We start from the raw sequence: 18721 nt of genomic DNA on the forward strand, positions 1-18721 counted from the left end.
GTTCTCACCTGCACAGACTCTGCTTCCACAGGGGTTCTTTAAAGGAAGAGTCGCCCTCAGTAAGCTGGCCGAATCTTGCCGGCATTTAGCCATGTGGAGGCTTGCCAGTGCAGGGAGGGAGGGGAGGAGGTAGCGTGGCCATGGGCCGGAGGGGCAGCAGCTAGCCACGGGGAGAAGACCTGCTTGTCACTGGAACAGGCTTCCACCCCCAGCTTGGCTATTCTAGCACAGAGCTGTTCTTCTGGCCATTGAACCAAATCTTGCTCTGTTTGTGGGATGGGTGAGACTTGTATCCCAAAAGTGAAAGGTGCTTCCTTACAGCCCCAGAGCTGCAGGCAGTCTCCAGTGAGGACCACAGGGCTTGGAGGCAGAAGGCCTCTGAAAGCCCAGCCAGCAGCCCAGACTGAGGAGAGATTAGTTACTGGCTAGGAAAGGTTGCTGGCTTGTCCTCTCACTTAAAAAGAGACATCTTGGATTAGGGAAGGAAGGAATTAAAAAACACACATTTGGCATTTACTATGTACAAACCACTCTGCTAAGGGCAAGGGGACACCAATGGAAAAACCACAAATGACGCTGACTGCAAGACCCTCTACCTAGGGGAGAGAGAGTGAGCTGAGCTCTGGGGAAGACAGAAGTCGCCTAAGGGAGCAGTGATGGAGCACAGGGCAACGTTTAGGGTCTTTGGGTGCATGACAGGTGAGGAGACAATGCCCAGAGTGCTAGAGGGCATAGAGCTGGTGAGATGCTGAGGTGAGATGTTGGAGCAGAAGCAGGCAGCCTGGTTTCCAAGTCCACTTGAGATGCTGATTGACCTTGGCATAGTGGAGGTCATAATCTTCCAGAAGTTTAGCTCCTCATCCTCCACAGGGGCTCACCATGTTCTCCTGCCATATCGTGGGCTTGGTGAATGGGAGCCAAGCGTTTTACCAGTCAGTCAGTGGGATGAAGGCCATTCACTCACCAAGCCTACAGCGAATGGCCCCCGGGGGACACACAATCAGTCCCCCCTCTCAAAACCTTTACCTCCCACAGCATTCACCTCTGTGATGTAAACAAACAGAGGCAAAATCAATTCAAAAAAGTGAGAACTGAGGGAAGTGGGAATTCACTGAGGAGCTGAGCCTTGAAAGGAGTTGGAGACCTAAGGAGTGGACCTGGAAAGGGAGTGCCATCCAAGTAGAGGGGAGAGCTTGTGAAAGGTCTGAGGGCGGGAAAGGCAAGGGCACATCCAGGGAACATAGGACAGGCTGGAGGGCTGGGAAGGAAGGCCAGGAAAGAAGGTGTAGCATTGAGAGATGGCTTCTCTGGCCCAGGGAGGCTGGGGTCCTGTGCCACTTAAGCACGTGGTTTGGGCCAGGTTCAATCCTGAAGGAGCCTGCCCCTAAGAGGAGGGGGAGAGGCTCCTTCCCACGCTATCTCTGACTTGTTCAATGCCAAACTTAGTGCCACGGGAAAACTGATTAAGGTTTACATTACAGCCAAGTAAAAAATGAAAATACCCTCACTCTTTAATAGGAATCATTGATGAGAGGTCATTTATTCCTACACATAAAAGGAGGGCTATGCACAAAACGCTCACTTAACAAACACAAAACAAGATCTGATAACTTGGGAAAATGACCCCAGTCTTCTGAGAGGCTGATATTCAATGCAGTTTACAACATTCTTCACTGGGTACATTTCCCCTCAGCTTGGTCCTATTCTCCCAACTTTTCCAGTAAAACAGCCAAGCCCGGGCCAGGCCTCTTCTTCTTGGTTTATGTTCTCCAGGGCAGAAGCTTCCCCTACCATAAGACCCAAGGCTTCTTGACCTGTCCAGCTCAGAAGGTCACTGCCAACGCAGGACAGGCCATTGTGGGATTCCAGATGAGGAAATAATAAATACCAAAGGGACAGTTTCAGACCCAGGCTCTGACTTGCCTGGGCAGGGCATGGGCATTAACTGTCATGCACTTCGACCTCTTAGAGGTCATGTGAGACAGTCACTCCTTTCCCCTACACTACTCTCAGGGCATGGCTAGAAATAAACCTCTCAGGCTTTGCAGTCAGAGAGGAAGAAAGTGACCCAGGATACATTGATCTCTCGCAGCCAATGAATCCATCAGCAACCAATTAGGAGACTCTTAATTTACTCCCAAAACAAGATAGTCATACAAAGCCCCCATGAAGTGGAGAAGAATAGCTTGTTACAGTAGGTTGGAGGTGAAGCGTGTGAAATACCAAAGAGAGCAGACTATATTTTCTCTTAAGGGAAATATGGACCTGCAGGAACCTCTTGAACAGGGCAATGATATATGACATTAGCCATATTAAGTTAATAGCTATGGGGAGGATGTATAAGGGAAGGAAGAGACTAGACACAGAGAGATCAATAGTCCAGGTGAGAGGTGATGAGAGCCTGAATGAATAGGAGAGTCATGAGAGTAAAGAAAACAAGCCAGCTCTGAGAGCTTTGGGAAGCAGACTTTCTATGAACTGGCTCTAGCTGTACAGTGATGGAAAGGGGGATAAGAGTATTAAACTAACCAACCAGGAACTTTTTTAACTGATGGCGCCCTACATGAGAGCTATTTGCCCAAATACAGATGGCTTTGTTATGTTGAAAATGTGAAACAGTGACAATACAGTGACAATATTCTTACTCTAAATGAAACCTGAGAATACATAAAGGAGCTGAACCAAATAGCCAGTAGGTTCTACCTGAAGAGAAGGGAATTGATCATGTGTCTTACTGTGTGTCAAAAGACAATCCAAATCCCTCTTTGTGCATTTGACAAATGAGAGGATAGGACCTTCCACCTTCAAATCATATCATCTTACCTTGAAGAACTCAAAATGAGCATAAGTGAAAAAACCATCATGTGGGATGGTTAACTCATAGATCACACGGAGATTGAAGAAGTGGAGAAAGATGATTCCGCAGATCAACTCAACATTTACACTGTTGTTAAGTGGTTCCAATGTAAAAGTAGTAAAAGGAGATCATAGTTGATAAAGTATGCTCCAATATTTAAAAACAAAGGAAGTCCAAGATCTGTTGAGAACTCAGAAGACTTCCTTATGAATATTTTCATCCAGAAAAGAATCAGAAAACACTAAGCATGACAAGTACCAAATCACATCCTAAAAATTTTTAACCATATTGTAAATGAAGAGAGAGCTATTTAATCATGATCATAGCTAGCATTTATATTACCCCTTAAAGTTTGCAAAATGCATTACAAGTATTACCTCACACCCATAAAAACTCAAGAGATAGATTCTATTATCAACCCCATAAAGAAACTGAGGTCAATAAATACCAAGTGACCCACTCAGGGTCATAGAGTTAGTAAATGTCAGAGGCCAAATTTCAATCCAGGTCATCCTGACTTGAGGTCCAGTGTACTATTCACTGAGGGAAGGGGACTTGAAGAGAAAAAGCATTTACATAGTGCTTACTATGTTTGAGGCATAGTGCTAAACACTTTTTACAAATACATCATTTGTTCTTCCCAGCCTTATGAAGAAGGTGCTAGTATTACTTCCATTTTACAACTGCATTTACTCAAGCAATCAGAGTTTAAATAACTTGCCCAGGATCACACAGCTATAAAATGTCTGAGTGCTTCAGAATTCAGGTGCTTCTGACTTTAAGCTTTAAGCTCAGCACTCTATCCACTGAACCACCTCAGTGCCTCTTCTTAACAATAGATGAATCATTTCTTAATCATCTATTGGGGATATTCATAACGCTTAGTAGTCAGAACAAAGGCTAACACTAATACCTAATTAGAAGGAAAGATATAGATGAGAAGACACAAGACAATTGTAATATCTTCAATATGACCTATTGATGACAAATATGAGAAATGGAAAAAGGAACAGATACCAGTGATGGTCAGTATTATTTCCTATAGAAGTTTATCCTATGTCATCAATCAATAAACATTTATCGATTGCTTATGATATGTCAGGTACTGTGAAAAGGACGGAGAATACAAAAAGAGGCAGAAAAAAAATCTCTGTCCTCAGAGGATTTACAATCTAATCTAATAATCAGAATAACAAGAAAGTCCCAAGAGTCCAGAAATTGCCTTCAATGATTGGTGGAATTCAGTCAGTCAATGATCTACCTCTAATGTCCTTGAAGCTTCTCCTTCTTTGTCCTAGTTTGGATTTGTAACCCAGATCTAATCTCTCTTTCACATGACAGCCCTTCAAAGAGTGACAGCTGTTATGTCCCACCTATGTATTCTATTCTCCAATACAAGTATTCTTAGTTCCTTCAGCAGATATTCATTTTGTGTAGTTAAGGTCCTCACCATCTTGATCTCTATTTTCTAAATTGTCAATGTTTTTTTTTCCCTAAGAAGCATTGTCCATAACTGATTGCAGGTGTGTTCTAACCAGAGCAAAGTATAGCAGGGCAAGGATCTCTTTGCCAAACAGAGAGATACAGCAGCCAATGTTATCTCCAATTTGAACATAAAGCCATTTACAAAATACTACAGGAGAGGCTGGTGGAAAATTACGAGTAATGCTGTCTCATAAAACATCAAAGAGCAGTGGAAGCCAAAGCAAATCTTCAGATGGGTTGGCAGGAGGCCCAATGATGCCGGATCATCCCAAGAGCATTTAGGGATGAAGCTGCAAGGAATGTAACAAACAAAACAACAAGGCAAAATGGAGAAGAGGATCTCTCGATATTTCTTAAGAAACCTGCTTTCTTTGCTGGTGACAGTTAAACCATTACATTTGGATGCTTAATCCCTGATGTTCTCTCTAAAGAAATTGTTGGGGGGTGGAGGGAGAGGGAGAAGGAGAGACAGAGAGAGACAGAGACAGAAAGACAGAGAGACACATGGGGGAAGAAAGGGAGGGAAATAGAGAGAGAAGAGACAGAGACAGAGAGACACATACACTAGAGGGGGAGGGAAGAAGGGAAGGAGAGAGTGGGGAGAGACAGGGGGAGAGACTCTGCACCTGTGATTTCATCATTGTGGTGGGGAACATAAAAAAAAAAAATGAAAACCTGATGAAGTGAATTGAGTACAAACAAGAAAGGGTCATGCTGGAGGCAAAAAAAAAATTCCAAATAATTTTGAGAGCATTAATCCATAGATAATGGATAAATGGAAAATTATCAAGCCACTGGGAAAAAATATCCCTGACAATATCATTATCAAATGAAGCCAATCAAGAGAACATCAACAACCACCAACACATATCTGACAACTTCCTCTTCACTGACCTCCATCTGTATTAAGATTACTCTATTAAAGTTTCAACACAGCATCCTGCCAGTTTTTGCAAATGGTTTTCTGTCTTCCATGTTCTACACCACTTAAGAATGTAATCTCTTTGAGACTTCTGATTGTTTCTACCCCTCCTCACCTCTTCCCCATAGAATCTCTTACTTTCTTCAAGAATCAGCTCAATATTGACCTTCTACATGAAGCTTTTCCTGATTCCCCCCACTACCAGTGTTCTCCCTCCCAAAACTATATTATACCTGTTGTGTACATATTCTTTTGTGGGTGACATTCTATTATATCCTCCAGTAGAGAAAGACTTCCATTTTTGTCTCTGTATCCCCTGTACTCAGTAAAAAGCCTACTCCATCATAAACAGGTAGCCAGTAAACACCTATTGATTGGTCGAGTTTTCTCTGTGTAACTGCATCACCAACTTGGTGCCTTGGCATGTACACAGTCTATTGAATTATCTTCAAAAATATTTTGATGACATACTTTACAATGGTTTTTATGACTGATTTTTTTATCCATTTCTTGATCAATGGGTATTCACTTAGGTTGTAGTCTGTTTCATAAAGAGTTGTAAATTTGTTTGTGTCATTAATTTTCTTGATGTCTATGCCCATATAGTTGGATAGTTGGATATAGTGGAATAGTTGAATATGAATAGTTTAGTCACCTTTTTGTATGATTCCACAACTGATATATGGAGAAGTCAGACCATTTCAATTTCTTCAACAGTGCTATACCTCACAAATTCTTAAACATCTATTCTTTCTTTCTTGTGCCATCTTTTAAGAGTTGGATATGAAGTTAAACCTCAGAGTTGCTTAAATTCACATTAATTTCATCCTTAGAATTTTGAAATATGTTTTCCTGAGGTCATCCATGGTTTGCACAACTATTTTTAAAAAACTATTTATTCAAAGGCAGAGCGAAAGCAGCGAGAACATATTGGATCCCAGCTGAACTCTCCTCACACAGTTCTGGGTCACAGCTCTAAGGCAAGGAGTAGTGCTAGTTCTTGTAGCTGCAGGTAAGCAGCAAACCTTGTCACAATTCCAGGGCTAAAAGTGGAAACAGTACTTACAGCTGTAGGATGCCAGGAGCCTTTCCTGGTAAAGACCAAAGCATAGAACAGGAGGACAGTTTCCACTCCTCTCCCAGCATTACAACCTTAGAAGCACCAAAAACTTGCAGATCCTTAGAACTAGAAACCATGAATTTGAAAGCAGTGCCTTCCTACTCCTCACTGAGCAGAGCTTTTCTTTAACATAAAGTTTAACATTAAGAAGTAGGCTAGAAAAAATGAGCAAATAACAAAAAAGAACTTGACCAGAAAAATCTAGAGTTCCAGGGAAGACCAAGACACAAATTCAGAAAAAGACAACAATGTTAAAGCAGCTATAAATAAAGTCTCAAGGAAAAATGCTAACAAGACCTAAGGCCAGCAAGAATTACTTCAATAGTAAAAGAACGAGTTAAGAGTAGTAAAAGAAAAATTGGGGAAATAAATGAAAGGTGAAAGAAAATTATGCAAAGAGAATTAACAGCTTGGATAAAAGAGGCACAAAAATACTAAAGAAAATAGTATCTAACAACAAAAACAGAATTGGACTAATGGTTTAAAAAAAAAAAAGGCACAAAAATCACTGAAGAAAAGAAGTTCTTAGAAAGAATACTGATAAATTGGAGAGCATCCAGAGAAGAGGAACCAGAATGACAAAGGGCAACTTGAAGATTGGATGAAGGAATTAGAGATGTTGATCTTGGAGAAGAGAAGGCTTTGGGAAAGATGTGATCTATCTTCAGATATTTGAAGAGCCGTTAATAGAAACTGAGATTTAGATTATTCCAAATTGCTGAATGAATGATTTGCTCCCTTGTTTTTCTGACTCCAAGTTCAGTGGCCTATCTGCTATACCAACTTGGCTCTCATGATCAAGAAACTCCAGCTAAGCCCCTAATCTAGCTGGTGAGCGAGGCTCTCCCTCACCTAGTAAAGACCTCTTCTTTCCCATAGTGCCAGCCAGACGCTCCTGCCTGGTAATTAGACCTGAGCTGACCAAAAACTTCAGTCTGTCAAATGGCTTCCTCTAAAAAACCTGTACTCCAGAGCTGTCAGCTTCCCACCTTTGCTGAAATTTTCCTTTCAGGATGTTGACCTCATATCCATGACACTGAAAGACAATGTGATTCAATGGATAGGGTATAAGAAAAAAAGAACTCCTTAAAAACATAATTGGTAAAATGAAAAACTATATAAAACTGTATTTAAATGAACTTCAAAAAACAGAACTGGGAAGTGGAAGCTTATGATTCCATGAGGCATATAGAATCAATAAAATAAACTCAAAAGAATGAAAAAATAGAAGAAAATGTGTAATATCTTATTGGAAAAACAACTAACCTATAAAATATATTAAGGAGTGATCATTTAAGAATTATTGAACTACCTGAAAGCCATGATCAATAAGAGTATATCATTTTTGTTTCTATTTTTTTTTATCACCAGTGAGTTATTTTTGAGAATCATTTAGCATGAAATTAGACAAATAAAATTTGTGAAAATATAAATCCACATAATATAGATGGTAAAGGACAAAGCCAAAACAGGAAAACTAAATTGACTGCTATATATAACAGGATACAATTGTATCATATACACAAAATCTTTTACAAAGTACTCCTCTTAGGTCAATAGAAGAACACCCTCCCTTCCAGGTCATCAGACTACAAGATACTGACTGCAAGCTACTCTAGTATCTGCACCCATTTTCTCCTTGTCCTTCTTTAATATAGTTGGTAATTATCACCCCCTTGGGTTGCTTTGTCATATGGGCTTTTCTCACAACCGTAGTCTCCATATCCCTGTCTACATCCATAGTTCCCATTGTTATACCCAGAATAATATCTGCCAGAGCCACTAGAATTTTGATCACCATCTCAGGAACTATTTTAATCCCCATATCCTTGATCCTATTAGTAGTTATTAAATTCTTAGTTCCAGTTTTGGCCCTGACCTCAGCCAGGACCCCTCATCCCACCTCATCAGCCAGCAGTACTCTTCCCTTTTCTCTGTTGTTGCTGTTGCTGTCTGTATTTGGGCTGGACAACTTTGATTTCATACTTCCCAGAGCCAATGCAGGGAATATCTGTGTTCTAATAATTTTTACTAGTCCTTCATCTATATATGTGATAAAGCAAAATCTAATTTCATTTGTTTTGTGTCCATAAAAAGTTTAATATTTTCAGTCTCTCCAAATGCTCCAAAATATTATTTGATTTATTCTTCAGATGTATCTGGGATCAATCCACCAACAAATGCTTTTTTGTGGAGGCTCCTTTCCTTTTAAAGTTTTAGCCCTTTTAGGGTCTATCAACCTGATCTCCAGCTTGTGTTCTTTCAGTTCCAAGACCTTACTGACACTGGCAGCATCTGTGAAAAGCACCAATCTAAATCCTCTTGATCTTCCCGTGATGAGATCTGTTTTAATTGTGCTGACTATAATCTCTCCAAAATGAAACCGACATTCAATGAAGCTTTTTTTTTTTTTACTCACATCCCAGCTTAGCCCTCCAATAAACGTTACCACTGTCCTGCTGATTCTTGTTTGCATTGATTTTGGAGCACTAGGCAAATTCCTCCATATTACTGTTCTCCTTCACATCCTGCAGGGAAGTCAGCTAGAGGCAGATAGCATGAAGAGGGAGTCACAATAGCAGCTCATTTTATGGATCTGGATTTAAAATGGTGGTGGAAAAATAGACATCATTTTCAAAGAAAGTATTTAAAGAAAACTGGCACCAGAGGATAAAATGAAAGGAAAAGAAGTCACTAATCACCTTCTGAAAGAGATCACAAAATGAAAACTCCCAGGAATCTTCTAGCCAAATTACAGAGCTTCCCAAGTCAAGGAGAAAACGTTGAAAGCAATCAGAAAGAAACAATTCAAATTGTTTGACAGGATCACACAAAATCTAGTGGCTTCCATGTTAAAGGAACAGAGAGCTTGAAATATGATATTCAGTTCATAAAGGAACTAGTATTATAACCAAAAGTAATCTGCCCCACAAAATTGAGTGCAGTATTTTTCATTTTTTAAAAAGTTTATTTTATTTTAAAAGTAGTTAAAAAAGAAAAATTGGAAAGGAATGCAAAACAAAACAAAAGAGAACACTGTCATGTGTCCAGCAGAACACCAGAGAAGATTCATATAAGAACAAATTACCAATTTAAGGAGAATGTGTGTGTGTGTATTAATAGAAGAAATTATATTTACAAGAGTTCATCTTTTCTTTATTTTCTTGTAAATTGTTCTTTTATTTTCTGCACTTTTTTTTACTTTATTCTTTTCCCAGTTTTATCCCCCTACCAAGCAAGCTATAGTTAAGAAAGTATATATTTATATATATACACATATGTAGTTATATGCATACACATACATCCTACCCTCCCATACACATGCACCTATTTTTCCTATACCTGCTGACTCTTTGCTTTAATTCTCCTCCTTAACTTGCCTTGCTATTACTTAACCTCCCCCCACCCATAGATCCCTCCCCTGTCTTTTTCCCTCACCCTTTACTTCCCATCCACCTATGCTCGTCCCCCTATTTCTTTATAGATTTTGGAGGATGCTATATCTTTCATGGTATATATGCAATGTTGCCTACTTAACCCATTCCTGTTATGAGCAGGTTTTCAGAACTACAAGCCCTCTTCCCCCCTCCAATGCCTCTGCGTCTATTCTTCCTCTGCATCTCATTTGTATGACATCATTACTATTTTTACCTTAACTCTGCCTCAATCTTTCTTTTGAGCTTATGTATTGTTGATGTCATTCTCAAACAGATGGTATACATTTCCTATGTAAAAAAAAAAAAAACATAAACAATTTGTTCATGTTGAGGTTCTTGAAATTGATCAAATATTAGCTCTTATATGTTAAATTTTCTATTAAGTTCTGATTTAGTTGATAGAAAGTCCTGAAAATCTGCAAGTTCATTAAATGTCCATTTTTTCTCATTCAATAGTATAGCTAATTTTGCTAGATATGATTTTTTGGCCACAGACCTAGTTCTTTTGATTGTCAGTAAATATGAGTCCAGACCTGAGGTCTTTTTATTGTAGCTGCTGATAAGGCTTGTACAATTCTAAATGTAGCTCCAGCATATTTGAATTGCTTTTTCTTATTTCTTACAAAATTTTCTCTTTGATCTGGGGACTTCAAAATTTGGCAATAATATTCCTGTGTGTTTTGCACAAAGGATCTCATTGAGGCGGTGATTGGTATTTTTCTATTTCTATTTTCCACTTATATTCTATCACTCCAGGACAGTTTTCTTAGAATTTTTCTTGCATTATTGTGTTAAGGTCCTTTTTTTGGTCACAACTTTCAGGCAATCCAATTATTCTTATATTGTCTCTTCTTGGTCTATTCTCCAGATCTCTCATTTTCCTTATGTTTCATGTAATGACTGCGTATTTAAAATCAGCCGGAGTCAGGAATTCAGATTAAGGGAAAAATCTTCAATCTTTATTGAAGTGAAGAGGTGAATAAGGATTGCAATAGCAATATGGGCAAGAAAGATTGCGAAAGCAATATGGGCAGCTGCGACAGGAAGCCAGCTAACAGAGGGAGATCTGAGCTGAGAAAACCGTTGCAATGGCAATGCAAGCAGTCTCTCCTTCCCCTTCCTTTTCCACTCCCCTGCCTTCACCCACCAAAATCGTCATTTCCTATACAACACATCAGGACTTGCACAAAGAATGGGCGGGGGACATTCTTTCTCCAAGCTTATATATTAATAGAGTATGGTCCAATTACTATTTAGCCTCATGTGCTTGGGACCTCAGTGCATCAACTCAAGCCTCAGCCCATTACAGTTTCACATTCTGTTCTATTTTTTTTTCCATTTTTCATGATCTGTTTTGTTAATTCTTGGTCTCTCATAGCTTTTCTGACTTCTCTTTGCCCAATTCTAATTTTTAAAGAGTTATTTTCATTTTTGAGATGCTATCTCCTTTCCTAGCTGGTTAACTTTTTTTTATACTCTTCATATTTTTCTCGATGGTTTTTATTATTTTTTTTTAAGTTTTTTCCTCAATATCTCTCATTTAATTTTAATTTTTTTAGTTCTTCTATAAATTCTCTCTGGGAATGGAGCCATTTCAGTTACTCTTTGGGATAGAAGAAGCTCTTTTTACTTGTGTTCTCCTCTGAAGATGAACTTCAGTCTTCCCTGTTCCCATAGTAAGTTTCTCTGGTGGGAATCCTTTTTTGTCAGTTCATTTTTAAAATAAGAGGTTTTAGTGTAAGCACCTCTAATCCTGGGGTGGGGAATGGGGCCTCTAACTTCCCTTGAGTTCTCCCCTCTGACCCAGAACCCCAAACCAAGAGCTCCACCCTCCTGCGAGTGCCCACAGTCAGAGTACTCGGCCCCACTTCTCTTGCACTCCTGGGAGTGTTGGTTCCTTCTTGCCCAGGGCCACATCTGTGCAGCCCAGCTGGGCCTGGCATTCCTAATCAAGACTGGTTCCCTTGGTCTTCCCAGAACAGACCCCGACTCCACAAACAGGCAGGAGGTGAAAGTCTCTGTGGTTCCTGCTGAGGTCCCAGCTCCACCCAGCTCATCCTAGGGCTCCCCACTAGGTGTTTCTATGGAGCTAGCCCGAGGTGTTTGCACTTCACACCAGTTAATCCTCAACCTAGGGTTTTTCTAAGATCTTCTTGGTTGTGGCAGGAGAACCCCTGCTGAGCCTCTTGATTTTTCACCAGTCTATGTTCCCCATGAGGGCAAGTTTGTTCTATTTGTGGGAAATCTGGAGAGCTTGAAATTTGCCAACCTACTCTGCCATCTTCCCAGAATCCTTTCTTGAGTAAAATCTTTGGGGGGGGGGGAATGGATATTAAATGAAATAGAGGATCTCCAAACATTCCTGATGAAAAGACCAGAACTAACCCTCCCCCCCCAAAAAAAGGTATTTAGATGTGGGGCAGCTAGGTGGCTCAGTGGATAGAGCACCAGCCCTGAAGTCAGGAGGACCTGAGTTCAAATCTTACCTCAGACACTTAACACTTCCTAGCTGTGTGATCTTGGGCAAGTCACTTAACACTAATTGCCTCAGGAAAAAAAAAAATTAAATGTCATTCAGAAACAAGACTCAAGAGAAATATAACATGGTCTAAAAGAGTAACCATAAGGGACTCAATGAAGTTAAACTATTTACTATGTGAGAAGATGATCCATGTGACTTCTAAGAACTTTGTCAGTATTGTGGCAGTTAGAAGTAGTCTACATAGACAGAGGGCACAGGTGTGAATTGATTATATGTTGATATTACCTTCACATAAAAATGTAGGGAGAAAAAGAGGGATGTACTCGGAGAACGGGGAAGGGAGAGACAGAATGGGGAAAATTTTCTCACATAACAAGAGCCGTAAGGAAGGAACAAACACACTCATACACTCAGTTGGGCAAAGACATTTATCTTAAACATTAGGAGGGTAAAAGTACAAGAGACATCGGGGAGGGTTGATAAGGGTTGAGTACCGATTAAGGAAGGCAGAACTCAGAAACAAAACAGACTTCTTAAAGAAGACAGGATAAAAAGAGAGTGAAAAATAAACATTAAAAAGTACAATGAAGGGAAAGACACAGTAAAAATACCTGGGACTGTAAATGGAATTAAGAAATCAAAGCTATTCATAGTCATAGAAAAATGCTCTAAGTCAGTTACATTAGACAATTGCAAATTCAAACTCTGAAGGACCCCAGAATACCTATCGGATTGGTGAGTATGACAGAAAAGGAAAATGATAAATGTTGGAGAGGATGTAGAAAAATTGGGGCACTCATGCATTGTTGTAGAGTTGTGAATTGATCCAGTCACTCTGGAGAATAATTTGGAATTATGTCCAAAGGACATCACATTGTGTGAACCTTTTGATCCAGCAATACCATTTCTAAGTCTTTATCTCAAAGAGATCATGAAAAAGATAAAGGATCTGCATGTACAAAAATATTTATAGCAGCTTTGACAAAATATCAGAAATTGAGAAGATGTCTATCAGTTGGGGAATGGTTAAAAAAGATATGACGTTTGCATGGAATGGAACGCTATTGCACAATAAGAAATGATATTAGTGTTTTTTTTTTTAAGAAAATTATTCATCTCCTTTGACCTTTCACCTCCTGGAAATAGCTCTTAATGTGTATTAATCCTGTGTGTTAATATGTATCTAGATGTGAGACCTCCAAGGCAATTGTAAAAGGCAAATAGTGAGCCTCTGAACCCCAGCATAACAGGAAGAATTTGGCCAGTCCCACCAAGCACAGTGGGAAAGCCTGCAGCAGCAGCAGCCCCAGCACAGCATGAAATCCCTGTTTCTCTTAAAGAAGAAGCTTGGGACAATCTCTCCTTTGCCCTGGGAGCAGACCTCAACTTTAAAAAATGAGCAAAAAGGAAAAAAAGAGCTCTGCCCATAGATGGACAGGGAAGAACAGACCTCAAACCCTGAGAACACTAAAGGCAAAATACCTCCAAATGAAACCTCAAAGGGGGATATGAACTAGTCTCCAACTCAAAAGACTCTTGAAAGAATTCAAAAAGGATCTTAAAAGAGAATTAGAAGAAACATGGGAAAAGGAAACAAGAGCTTTGCAGGAGAGTTTGAAAAAGAAAACAGAAATTGATTGAAAAAAACAACTCCTTAAAAGATACATTTGCTGAAATGGAAAAAAAAATACTGAAGAAAACAATTTCTTAAAAAATAGAATTGGGAAATAGAAAAAAATCCAATAAACAAAGCAACTCCTTTAAAAGTAAAAAACTAAATGAAGAAAAAAAAATCACTAAAAATTAAGTTGGAAAATGGTTGAATGACTCAATGAGACATCAACAATCAGTCAAACAAAACAAAAAAGGAAAAAAATAAAAGAATTCAGAGAAGAGAGGGAAGACGTCTGAAAAACAATTCAATGATGAAAGAAAAATTAAAAAAAAAACGAATAACAATATCCATGATTTGAGACTGTCCCCTGACATGAGGGAGTCCTCATGGGAAAACTTGGCCCTTGTTTTCTTCTTCCCCAGTATAGGTGTGGCTTCCAATAGGTTAAGTCTTTGTCTGAGAACCTAAGTTTATTTCAGCGTTGATATCTATGGCCTGTGAGCCAGGCAGAGACATGAGGGGAAAGATGGGGATGGGGAACAACCCTTAATGAGTTCAGATGTTGAGAATCACATGTAAAATGATGGGAGTCAATGCGAAGCTTTATTGTAAGCAATGGGGGAGAGGGGGGAGAGGAGAGAGGAAAAAGCAAAAGTTTATCAATTTTTTAGTCTTCTCAAAATGCACACAGGGATCTCACCGTGTTTGGGGAGTACAGAAACCAGATTCCTATCAGCAGAAAGATCAAGGGGTACTGCAGGAGGAAGGGGGTATCCCAAAGTACCTTCTGAGAGCGAAGTCCTTTTACTATGACTTTGGATGGCCTCCTTGGACCTGGCCAAATTGCTTATCTTGGATCAGGACAATGCATTATTTGTGGGGCTTGCATATCAAGGAGAAAAACAAACTGATGATAGACAAAATCTTATTTGAGGAACATAGCTAACATGTTTAAGGAACTAACCTCCAAAAATATTAATGTCAGTATTTTTCATGGGTATGTTTTCTAAGTTACAGCATCCCTTAAGGAGAGACTGTCATGATGGTCTCAAGACCACCAGATATATCTTCTAAAACATAGTGATGGAAATGATATAGATGGAAAGGTTAAGAAACAGTCAAAATTATCACTATGAGCTTGGTCCCAGAAAAGAGAAATGAAAGATGTCTCCCTACTGCCATTGAAGAGATAGGTCACTATGGAAGTGGAGTGTTGTGTATGTTGTCATAATCAATGAGCTGATTTTCTTTAAAAGTTCTAATTATGAACACAATTGTGGTTATTATCAGTTACAAGAAAGAGATCTTTAGGGAAGAGAAGAATAAAGGCATAATAAGGAAGGAATGCCAGAAAGGTATCAATAAAACTTGACAAAATGGTCTGCAGCTTTTATGCTCTGCCTTGTACATTCTGAGTTAAGCTTGAGATTAAATTCATCTCATTAAAGGATTTTGGTAGAAAGATTTCTGTGTCTGTTTTTGAAAATACTTTTATTATCATTGGTATTCATTGTTCTTTAAATTTTTGATAGCATTACATTGTAAAATCTAGCCTAGGAAATTTGGGGGGGAGGGGAGTTGCAGTTCATTTGTGACTTTCTCGATTGATTTTCTTTCCAGATTTGAATGTTTAAGATCTCTTTCTTGCTTTATTAATTTGGTTATTTTATATTTGTGTAGATATCCTTTCCCTTTATTTGAATTCTTATGCTTAATTGACAGCCTTGTATATAGTAGGGTCTGATAACCCTCTTGATTTTCTCTCTGTTATGAATTCAACTTGTTCATTTTTGTGCTTAGTTATTTGATTTTACTCTCTTTTTTCTTGATCAGATTAAGTAATAGTTTGTCAATTTTTTAGTCTTCGCAATTTTATTTTTGTTTACAAGCTCTATAATCTCATTTTCAAATTCAATTTTTTTAATTTTCAAGATGTTTCTTTTGTAATTTTTCAATTGCTAATATATTTATATTAGAGTCTTTATATAATTTATTCAATTCAAGGGTCTTTTCTATTTGGACTGTATTAGTCTATATTCCATAAGATATATTGTCTCATTTTTATCATTTTTCTTAACTGAATTATTTATTATTTCTATAAATGGTTCTTTTCCACCCACTATTTAATATGTCATTACTCAGTGTCTATATATTTTGGTCTGTGTATTTTATTCTGTTAATGATTTCCTTTTTATCCTGTCTGTACATATCTGTTTGCATATTGTTTCCCCCATTAGACTGTGGGCTTCTTGTGGGCAGGAATTGTCTTTTGCATCTTTTTGTATCCCCAGCACTTGACAAAGTGTCTGAAACATAGATGGCACTTAATAAATGTTTATTGTTGGATGGAACTCCCATTGACTTCTCCAATTGCTAGTTTAATTATATTATGTTCCTTTAAGAATTTTCTTCCCATTTTATTTTGATTTTTTTTAATTCTTAGAACATAATATTTTTATAAAGGTAAGGGAGAATACTAAGAAATTTTTCTTTACTATTTTTTTCTTTACTATTTCCTTTTGGAATTTGTGATAACATTCAAGTCTAATGTTTTGAATAGTCTATTCAACTTGATACTTTTCTTCTTATTCATTTTTCTCTTTGACTTATCCATATTAGAAGGGGAAATTTTAATGTTCCTGAATATTATTTTCTAATGCCCACTATCATTTTTACATTTATCTTGCTTTTCTTTTAAAAACACAAACAATATGCCTTTTGTGCATACATATTTCACAATTCTACTTTTTTATTATCTATGATTTCTTAATCGTAATGTGCTTTACCCTTTCAATAGGATTGATATTTATTTGCTGCCTTCTCTAAAACCACATCTGCGTCACCTGCTTTACTTGGAATACCACAAATGATGACCTACCTTGTTGAGTCCTTTCGTTGTCTCTGATTCTATTGTATGCTTTAGATTTATTCCAATCATTTATTTAATGAATATATCATTCCATTCTCTTCCTTTTTTCTAGGGAAATCAATTCATCCCTATTTCGAATTCTAATTGCTAAGTTTATCTTTTCTTCCATTAAGTGCATATGCCTTTATGTTCTCATGCTTCTATGTATTCTTGCTCTAAATCAGCGCTGAGGGTCCCCAGTTTGTTTTGTTCAAACTGATCTGAGAATCGTCCTCCCTTGAATTCCTCTCCAGGCCGGCGTTACCCTGACCAGTTACAAATCCCCAAATTCATTAAGAACACATTCATTATTATTAATTCCCCTAATTCTCTCTCCTCTGGTCATCTCCTCTGTCTGACTTTCTTGTGTATGTGTTTTTGCCTCTGTCCCTATTTCTCTTTTTTTCTCTCCATTTCCGTATCACTGAAGGAAATTTCCTCTTTGCATGAAGCCGTTTTCTTGGGGATCCCTTTCCTGTAACCTCCATCTTCTGGGATGCTCTAAATCCTCTCTCCAGGCCTGTTAAATGTCAGTGGAAGCAGCGGGAAGCCAAGACAAGGCTGCACATCCTTGGGTGTGTCTGTTCTTGGCCGTTTCCTTTGTGATGGCCGGCCCCCTGCTCACAGCCCAGGACCAGAATCCCCCTGTACCGTTGGAGGAATGGCCCGCCCCTGACCACTTCCCAGCTTCTCCAGTGGTTGGTCACCTTTCCATCATCCCGTGCGGGTCCCAGGCAGTGATCACGGGCTCTCGCCTCCTCCTATGACCATGGAAATTGTGGTCACTGAGTCTATATGAAAGGTCACACAGTGAGCCTTGAGCTGGCCCGCGCCTCTCCTACCCAGAGCCTCACATTAAAGTCGGGCCCCTTATAAAGGCCGACTCCAAGAGTCCCTCTTGTTTGACTGTCCCTTTGTGATTGACACTGACTGGAAGCGAGAAGGCTGGACGAACCCTGACCCTCAGCCTGCAGAACTCCAGGAGACCCCTCCTCTCCCAGCTCATCCCCCGCCATCAAGGTGCTCAGACTGATCCCCTCCCCCATCCCACCTTCTAAGCACTCTTGACTCTCTGACAACACCCTTTGCTCTCAGTGGCCCACAATAGCCAGAGCGGGCGCGGTCTCAGAGGCTAAAGCTGGGGTGCAGAGGAGGGACTGCACCCGGGGGGTTTCCAGACCGTGATTCTTGCAATGAGGCTTCCTGTGACCCCGGATATCCAGGGCACTTCCCCCCAGTCCCGGCCCCTTCAGCCCCAGCATCCTTTCAGCCTGGCTCTCTCTCCTGGGACACCGCTCCTTCTCACACGGGCTCTCAGGGCAGATACTGTTGATAAAAACAAAGGCAAAAACTTTATTGAAACTATTAGGTGACTAAATGGAGAGGAAACTAAAGCAACAGAGTTAAATGACTTGCCCAGGGTCACATAGCGGGGAAGTGTCTGAGGCTGGATTTGAATTTCCAAAGATGAGTCTTCCTGACTCCAGCCCTGATGCTCCCCTAACTACCCTTGTATATGTGTATTGGGATATACATAATGCAAATATTTACAATGCACACGTACACATAAACATACATGCACATACATTCAAAATCTCTCCTTGCATGACAAGTGTCCGTGCATTTAAGCACGTGTACACATACATGTATATTGGATTTTGCTGCATCGCAAAAAATTAGTTTACTGCATGAATGCATCAACATATGTCTGTATCATTAGTCACGTGCACACGTCCATGCAAACACGGCCAGATGTGTGTCTTGCATTCATATATGTCCTATAGGCTACCCAGAGCATGTACATATGTGTGCATGTACGTGTGGATTATATTGCATAGATGCTATCTCTACGTATACACAGATGCTCCCACCTTGTTCTCTGGTTGTTTTCAGTC

The 18721-nt window shown here is 39.3% G+C and overlaps 1 pseudogene; it reads right to left on the reverse strand.

Annotated features, from left to right (window-relative positions):
• Window positions 1–8033: 8033 nt before the first annotated feature.
• On the reverse strand, window positions 8034–17842 carry LOC127537780 (heterogeneous nuclear ribonucleoprotein D-like; annotated as a pseudogene).
• Between the last annotated feature and the right edge of the window lie 879 nt (window positions 17843–18721).

This window comes from Antechinus flavipes, chromosome 1 (genome assembly GCF_016432865.1).
Source record: "Antechinus flavipes isolate AdamAnt ecotype Samford, QLD, Australia chromosome 1, AdamAnt_v2, whole genome shotgun sequence".
Classification (NCBI taxonomy): Eukaryota; Metazoa; Chordata; class Mammalia; order Dasyuromorphia; family Dasyuridae; genus Antechinus; species Antechinus flavipes.